Genomic DNA, 8,958 nt, shown 5'->3' with positions numbered 1-8,958 from the left:
CACACCATCAAGGCAACCGCAACCTCGTTGGATACAAACAATTATGGGTACGCGAATTCATTTATCTATTCTGACGCTCAATTATGCCTGATTTCTAATCATCTTGCTGTCTTTCTCGTAGTCGGAGGCATATGGTGGTCAGCAATGCTTCGACTTCCAGGCATGGTGTATGTCCCACAAGGGCAAGGCGACGTTCGCCGTCTCCTACAACTCGGAGGACCCGCCCGAGGCATACACCAACCCGAGCGTCCACACCCGCATCAGTGAGTACACGTCGGCGGCAAGGTCGGTCCATGGGCCACAGTACGACCCGAGCACCCAAGACTTTGATGCAGAGATCGTCATGAGGGTGGGTGGAGGCAAGAAGCATGGGCAGTACTGGCTTGGTGACGGCGTAATCGACTCGATCTCTACTCCCTCTCTCTCCCAGATCCGAGCACGGAGCACAAGTGAAGGCCCGGCCATACGGCCACGGCCAAGCGCTTCACAGCAACGGGTCGACGCACTCGAGGTTATTCCTATTTTACTCGTCGTAGATTGATCTTTACACACCTTAATTAGCTTTGCATTACTAAAACATTGGAGTGAAATATTGCAGGCCCGGCTGGAAAGAAAAAGCAAGGCAACGTCAGGACCTGGCGGCCCAGCTGCAGTCCGAGCGGGCCACGCGAGAGGCCCAGGCGCAGAGGATGGCGGAAATGATGCAGTTCATGCAGACTCTTGGGCAACATACGAGTCTAGCTGTGCCACCTTGGCTGTTCGCTCCACTGCCGACTCCTGCAGTTGCAACTACTCCTGTGAGTTTTCGCTTGTGCTTTGCTTGTATGACCTAGATTAGCTATCAAGTAATCTTGTCTAACACATGCAATGTCTTCTCCTTTGTGCAGCCTCAGTCGGAGGGTTCAAATAATCCAGCTCATGCGCCTCCGACTGATCCAGCTTTTCCTTCACCAGGCACTCAGTTTCCACCTTTCTGATGAGTAGCATTAGTTGTATTTGCATTCGTTGTTCACTTGGTGATGGATTTCTGATATACTTGTCATGCGCTAGTGGTATATTTGGATAACTATGATATATGCGATAGATGTTTGGATTGATGTATGTGATATATGTGATGAATGTGATATATGCGATGGATGTGATAAATATGTGGTGCATGTTTGGATGGATGTGAGATATATGTGATAATTTATGTTTGTCGTGATGGAATGTAAAAAATGAAAAAAACACTGTTTTTGGTCAGTTTGCCGAGTGTAATAGTCACTGCACTCGGCAAAGCTGGAAAATGTAGCAACCCGTTTTTCAGCTTTGCTGAGTGCCATGACCATAGCACTCGGCAAAGATTTAAAAAAAATTAAAAACTTTGCCGAGTGCCATCCCGGGTGGCGCTTGGCAAAGAAATTAAAAAAAATTAAAAACTTTGTCGAGTGACATCCCCGGCGGCGCTCGATAAAGAAAGAATTTTAAAAAATAAAAACAAAAAACTTTGCCGAGTGCCAGCCCGGGCGGCGCTCGGCAAAGAATTTAAAAAAAATGAAAATCTTTGCCGAGTGCCGTCCGGGTTGGCACTCGGCAAAGCCGCCGTCACCGTTTCCTGGGCCGTGACCGCTCGTTTTCTTTGCCGAGGGCTAGCTCGGCACTCGACAAAAGCTTTGCCGAGTGCCTGACAAATGGCTCTCGGCAAAGGCTGCTTTGCCGGCCATTTTTTTCCCGAGTGGCCATTGCCGAGTGCGGCACTCGGCAAAGCCTTTGCCGAGTGTATTTGGGGCTTTGCCGAGTGCTGCAGGCACTCGACAAAGCGCCTGAATCCAGTAGTGATTTTATATGTAAAATTTGTAATAGGTTTTATGGATTGAAGGCTATAATATCGATTTTGATTAACTTATATAATATCACTTTTTTATATATTTAACTGTAATTCTTGACATTATTTCAACAACCCTCAACCTTAAATAGTATTTCATCTATAAGTGAATTATTTAAAAATCATCTATATCAATTATTGTATGATATCGTAATTTCATAGTATTAAGATACTACAAATTTTATGTAGAAACGTATAGAGTCTTTACCTAAGATCGAGATACTACGAAATTTATTAAAATTTAGGATCCTAGGATCATACAATTGTAGGATACGGATCAGGATACGACCTTTGAGTCCAATAACGATGATAGTATAATTGATAAATACACAGTCAAGTCAAGTCGAGGGCCAGGAGGAGACTAGCCTCAGCCCGCCAGCCGCCGCTCTCCTTGGCCCTTGCCCGTCGGGCGTCGGCGTCCTCCATGTGCATGGACGACCAAGGCCTCCTCTCCGAGGCCTCCCCGATGGACCTCGACGATCTCCTCTCCGAGATCCTCCTCCGCCTGCCCCCGCTGCCGTCCTCGCTCCCCCGCGCGTCCCTCGTCTGCACCCGCTGGCGCTGCCTCGTCACCGACCCCAGCTTCATCCGCCGCTTCCGCGCCCACCACTGGAGACCCCTCGGCGTCTTCTTCGGCAGCGACGACGAAGGTCTCTCCTTCAGGTCCATCTCGGATCCGCGGTACCCCGCCCCGTCCGAGCGCTTCTCCGTGCCGGCACGAGTGCCAAGGCGCCGGCGACGGCGGCGGCAGTGACGACAGCAGCCGTGGCTACGCCTGGGTACCCCACGGCTGCCGCCACGGGCGCGTGGTCCTATCCCACAGCCGCTACGGCCACGGCACCCGAGAGTTCCTGGTGTGGAACCCCGTCACACTGGCGAGGACCACTTCCTCGACATCACGCGGTTCTTGGATCCTGACCGGAACCAGAACGGGGCGTACATGAAAGGGGCGGTGATCTGTGCCGCCGGCGACAAGGGACCCTTCAAGTTCGCTCTGGCGTGGGACGAAATCCACCGCCACACTGCACACATCTGCGTTTACTCGTCGGAGACCGGCGCGTGGGGCGATGTCGTCTCTGCGGCGTTCAAATCCTGGTCCACTGTTGGCCTTGGAAACGTCATGGTTGGGAACACCCTTTACTGGATTCTGTTTGGCAATCAGGTTCACATCCTTCAGTTTGATTTAGGCAGCCAGAACCTACCTGTGATTGAGGTGCCACCGAGTGCCTATGAAGACCATTATGGTATCTACTTGTGTACGTTAGCAGAGGGTGGTGGTCCTAGTTTGATCGTCATGTCGGCGGACCTCAGAGCTCAGCTGTGGGTGTGGGAGAGGACCGCCGACTCTGATGGTGGTGCTCGATGGATGCGTGGACGAACAATTGAACTAGACAGGCTTCTTGGTCTGAGACCGGGAGGGTACTGGAAAGTACTTTGGCTTGCAGGGGATGATAATCAGATATTTGTGTCAACGTATAGAGGCGTCTTCATGGTCCATCTTGAGTCAATGCAGTTTGAAAAGATTTTCGAAACCAGTCCTCTTAGTCAATGCAGGACTGTCCATCCATTGAAGAATCTATATGCTCCAGGTAATAGCATGCATTTACATTGCAAGTATACCAAAAGCTTAGTTCTTTCCCTATAATTGGTCTGTGGAATACCACAAGTCCTTTTTAATGCTGGACTAACAATTGGAATTTAATTATATATTCATATATGTAACTTGGCTGCTTGATGAACTCTTGATACACTGTTTTGTTGTTTCAGTGTTCTTTGGCAGAATTACATATGTTGAGGGTGGGTTAGCTCACCATATATTAATGTTAGTTTTTCTTGTCCATTGACATATATGTTACTTGCACTATATGGTGCTAATATTTGCATAGCTAATAAATATAAATTTCTTCAACCAGATGCATAGTGGTCGGAAATTTGCAATGCACCCAGGCTTGAACCAACTGAAATGACAAATTAGTAACTTGGTTGGGACATTTTTTAGCTTAAAGTTGGTTGCATTTTTTTTTCATCAATTCCTTGTTTATATGAATCGTGGTATGAGTCTAAAATCTTCAATTGTGATTTGCTCTGTTTTTACCTTGTGAAATAATGGTTCTTCTTTGCCACCTTTTGAAGAGCCTTGTTTAATAAGTTCAATCGCACCAGAAAATTAATGAACCTAATTTTTTTTAATCTTTATCTGGGTATATACATGATTCGTGATCACTTTTACTGAATGCTTTGGTGCATTTTAATTTTGTCCGTCATATGGTGTAAAATAGGCTCACTTAAAATAATTATGTGTGAGATGTCTTGTTCTTGTATCTTATAAGTGTGAATTATGTTCCTATCATGTCTTGCTAGCTACTGTTTTGTGATGGTAGGGTGGTATAATGGCATGCCCTTCGAGGGATACAACCAGCTACAATTTAGTTGTTAATGTTACCCATCCCTTGACGGCCCTTTATTGCTTACAGAAATCACTCGTAGTAGTCAATAATTCTTTCCCCAACTTTCATTGAGCTGGAACTTTTGTATTATTAAATAAAATAGAGTTGGACAGAGAGTCGGGTAGAACACAGGAGAACTGAGGCCCGCAAGGTGAGAGAGGATGTGGTAGAACCGGTGATTCAGGGAATAGGTTCAGATTACAATTTTCTCCACACCTCTCTACTCAATTCCTTCCACTTATATATACTCACAGATATTCCTTCCAAAAAAAAACATATACTCACAGATATACGTACACAGCTGGATTAAGACAATCTACTGTATTTTACCTAGTTTGAATCCAGGTAATCAGCTTTAGGGCGACTGGCATGCCCTTGTTTTACTTTTGTCCTCAGTTGCCTTTTCCCGCAGGCTTATGGCTGTAATAATAGTTGCTGATACAGGCACTACCATGCCAAAAAATTTACACCAGCCTTTGGTGACATTCTTAAGTTACATTAGAAATTTCTTGGAAGTTATAGTTGGGAGAACTTAAACTATACAACACTTTTCTTTCAACTTTTTATTTATTTATTAGAATGAGAACATGCACATATATAGTCCAGTAGTAGTAGGGGAGCTAGTGTTGGACCTTTGCTACTCTCCATTTTTCACAAAAAAGGTCATTTGCTGTGCTATTTAATAGCCGGGGTTTGTGGCCTTTTCTTGACCCTGTGGTTAAGATTTGTTCTTAATAAGATATCTCAGAGGACGCTTTCCCCAGGTGTCAAGTTTTTTTTAACTCTTTTATTATAATTTCTTTTTATTTTCACCACTTTTATGCAGTACATAACATATAGTAATTAACAGAGTGGTTGGACCCTGTCCTAGTTGGGTTAGAGCTTCATCATGTAATGGCTCTGTTGTATGTTATGCATCATGTTTGGTTAAAAATTCTATAGTATCTTCTTATAGCATGTTTATTGTGAAACATCGTTTTTGTTGTATGTGTTTTGCTGTGCTGTCATGGTAGTCATTTTAGTTCACACACGGAGTTTTGTGAGTTTGTAACGGATGCAAGGCTTGCAAAATATGGACAAGTTGACTTTTTGACTGTTCACACCTTTAGGGGGTTAGTTAGTTAGTTGAAAAAGAATTCATATAGACAACTTAGCTGAAACTGTGCAACACGGCAAAGGATACTTTTGTTAGGCCAACTTCACATTTGAGTTTGACTGTTTGAGAGTTAAACTTGTGATGGCTTTGATGAAGAAATTGCCTATAGACAACCTCTGGGTGTGCGTATAATATCATAAAGTACAGTACTGGGTAGTTGCCTAATACAGTCCTCATAAATATTACTTTGCATTTTTTGGCATTTTCCCTTCAAACAGTTAGCATAGTTGTTCACAGTACTCTGTTCTTTGTGCAGGTACCGGCTTCGCAAACTGCAGCTTGGTATCGATATCAACTGATGACTATGGTATCTAGCTTTTTCCTGATATCAACTTGGATTTGGAAATGATGCAGCAGCTTTTCTTCACCTTGTTATTTAGTAGAGTGTTAAATGTAAGGGCCACAATAACTCGTGAAAAGTGTACTCGATGCCCAGCCCTCATCCCCTCAATCACTGTTAATTAGAGTTCTTACATTTCACCTAGGAAAGGATGTCAGAGACATCCAAAATCTTTGTTTTGCAGTTTTTTAGGGGTCTCTCCGACACTCGGGCATTTCAGCCGAGCACCCGAACTTTGATCCATTGATATGCGCAAGTAGTTTGGTTTCATGTTCTGGGTTTGTTGAGTCTAACCATCAGTCTATATCTGGTTGTCTAGAGACTTACATGCTTTATATTATATATGCAAGTGATATTCAGCGTCATCGTCAGTGTAAAGGTTTGGTTTCATGTTCTGAATTTCAAATACATATTTGAGACTCAACAAACCCAGAACACATATTTGAGACTCCAGATGACTATAAATCAAAAACTTATCAATATTAAATATGTAGATCAGGTCGGCCACTGGAACTTTGGTATTAACTATGTGAACATTTGAGATCGTTTAGAAATTCAAAATTTTAAATTTCAAAATCTATAACTTTCAAACACATATTTGAGACTCCAAACATCTTTAAATTAAAAACTTTTCAACTACAAAGTTGTAGATTCTATTGATAACTATAACTTTTGTATATACCCCGTCAACATCCGAGATCGTTTAATAATTTCAAATTTCAAAATCTGTGCACTTACAACAATATTTTGGAACCCTAAACGCTTTCAATTCAAAAACTTTTCAACTATAAAGTTGTATATCTCATCGAGAGCTACAATTTTGATATAAAATTTATCTTCATTCAAACTCATATGAAAAAGTTATGAATTATTTTTTTGTTGCAATCATTAACCGAGACGGACATTTTAAGATGCCCGCCTCCGTAAATCGATTTACGGAGGCGGTTGCCTTAAGACGACCGCCTCCAAAAATAAACTATTTTTAGAGGCGGTTGTTTTAAAACGACCGCCTCCATAAATCGATTTACGGAGCGGGCATTTTCCAACTGCCTCCGCAAATAAAACGAACGCCTCCGTAAATCGATTTCACCACCGTCATTTTTTGGTGCCTCGGTAAATAAAATGATCGCCTCCGTTAACCGATGCAGTTGGATTTTGTAAAGGCCTCGGATGATATTTGGGCAATGTCTCGCAAAATTATTTTTGTAGTGGTGATATGCAGACTAAACTTGCACTTATCAAGAGTACCCAATAACTTCGTCCCAAAAACATAGTGTTTTTCAACTTTCAAAAAAATATTGAAAGAAATAAATAAGGCCATCTCTAATAGTACCTGATAATTCAATTCCAAGATGCCAAAATTTTAGTCCCACACACACGATTTTGTTCGCGGTTATTTTTTTTCGCGCGAGATTGGAACAACAGTCGCATCTACATCGCCGCTGCCCTGCACGCTTCTACAGATCCCCAGTCGGCGGTTGAGGCGTTGCCGTTGAGCACGTCCTCGTTGCATAGAGATGAGTCAATGGTGCATTGGCCTGCTGCTGCTGTTAGCAAGGGTACGTACACATCCTGGTGCTGCTGATGCAAGCACGGCGAGGTCCGGCATGCCCTAGCATGCAGTCGCAGCGTCTCCCGAGCCCGCTCCCTCGTCCTCTCGCCGTACTGCTTCGACTGTACCACCGCGCCGGCCTGCGCCATCTCCTGCACCACCGCTCGGCGGACGAGGACGAGTCCATCATTCCGGCCTGGCTGTGTCGGCTCACTCTGCCTGCGCTCGTGCTAGTTGCTAGTTGGTGAAGCGGCGTCGAGTGCGGCGGCGGCCTCCGCTCCGGCGCGCGCGAGGCGACCCCGTGAAACGAGGCAGTAGGTGAAGCGCCGCGAAGGAGTGATATACGCGTGTGGGTCGTTTTTTTTAGAGTGCTAAAAGATTGGCATGTGAGATTGAGAGTTGTCGGAGAGGTGTGTTTTTTTAATCTTGCAAAAAATCAAGGATTAGGAGAGTATTTTAAGAATTTTTGGAGATGCCCTTAGTTTATTTGCAGGCTGCAGATAGCACAAATATATGTCCACACATTGCGTTGCATGTATGTATCCATGGAAGGGCAGAATTACGTCTGAATAGTTAGCTTCAATTATTTAGGTGGTCGTGCTGCATTGATCCTCTCTGTTTGCATATGTGCCAAAACGAGGGTACGAGGTATACAACTTCATTTCTTCGTTTCGTGTTGCTCCATTACCGTCATCGGTAGACCCCCTTCTTTTGTCAAAATGAAAAATAGTTTCTACAATTTTTGGCATGATACTGATTCTACTACTTTGCCTAATGCTTCAATTTATGCCAAGCTCCTGCTGTGGCAACAACATGACTTTATACTACGAAGAATTTCACTACGAACCAGTCAACAACGAAAAAAGAAACAACTTACCTAGATCAATAAGCTCATTAACAAATCTCTATACTATATACAACTCGTCTGACAGGGCTTTACTAGGTATCTCATCCGCTAGCATTTGATGCTACCGAGTGCGTAGGCCCTGTTCGTTTGAGTTTGTTTGACTGATAAGCCATGGCTGAAAGTACCGTTGACTGATTCGGTGTGAGAGAAAAATACTGTTCGTTGGCTAAAAAAGTATGACTTATAAGCCAAACAAGTCCAAGCAAACAGGGCAGTAGTCGATTGGCTATGGAATATGTGGATTACGAGCCAGGCGAATACTGTGCATCAGAGTTTTTTTTTCTAGTTTATGTGTTTCTTCTACAGTAGTTTATGTGTTTCTTCTACTAGGTATTATAAATGGGATGTCAGCTTTGCGTGTCTTTTAACCATTGAAAAGCAAATTATTTTCTCAATGGGTGTGCAATGTTTTCAGGATCATACAACATTTATCTGAAGGCACCACTGCTAAAGCTATATAGCCAGCAGTAAATTCAACCTAACAAAAAGCTCATGGTGCAGTATGCCGGTTCAGGTTTTAACAAAATTTGCTCAACTTTTAAGGTTCGCAAAGATTGTTAAAAAATAAAAAAATAAAAAAACAAGCATACCATACATGGATTTCAACATGGACAGATTCATACTAGCATTTTCATTAACCTCTGGAATTCCTGAGCCCTTTTTGCCGTGCTTCATGGTACCACAAAGTACAT

At 43.4% G+C, this 8,958-nt stretch overlaps 1 pseudogene; it reads left to right on the top strand.

Annotated features, from left to right (window-relative positions):
- The first annotated feature begins 2,288 nt into the window (after positions 1 to 2,288).
- On the top strand, positions 2,289 to 5,896 carry LOC136479116 (F-box protein At5g07610-like; annotated as a pseudogene).
- The last annotated feature ends 3,062 nt before the right edge of the window (positions 5,897 to 8,958 follow it).

Source organism: Miscanthus floridulus, chromosome 9, assembly GCF_019320115.1.
Source record: "Miscanthus floridulus cultivar M001 chromosome 9, ASM1932011v1, whole genome shotgun sequence".
Lineage (NCBI taxonomy): Eukaryota > Viridiplantae > Streptophyta > Magnoliopsida > Poales > Poaceae > Miscanthus > Miscanthus floridulus.
This window is presented reverse-complemented; position numbering and strand designations above follow the sequence as displayed.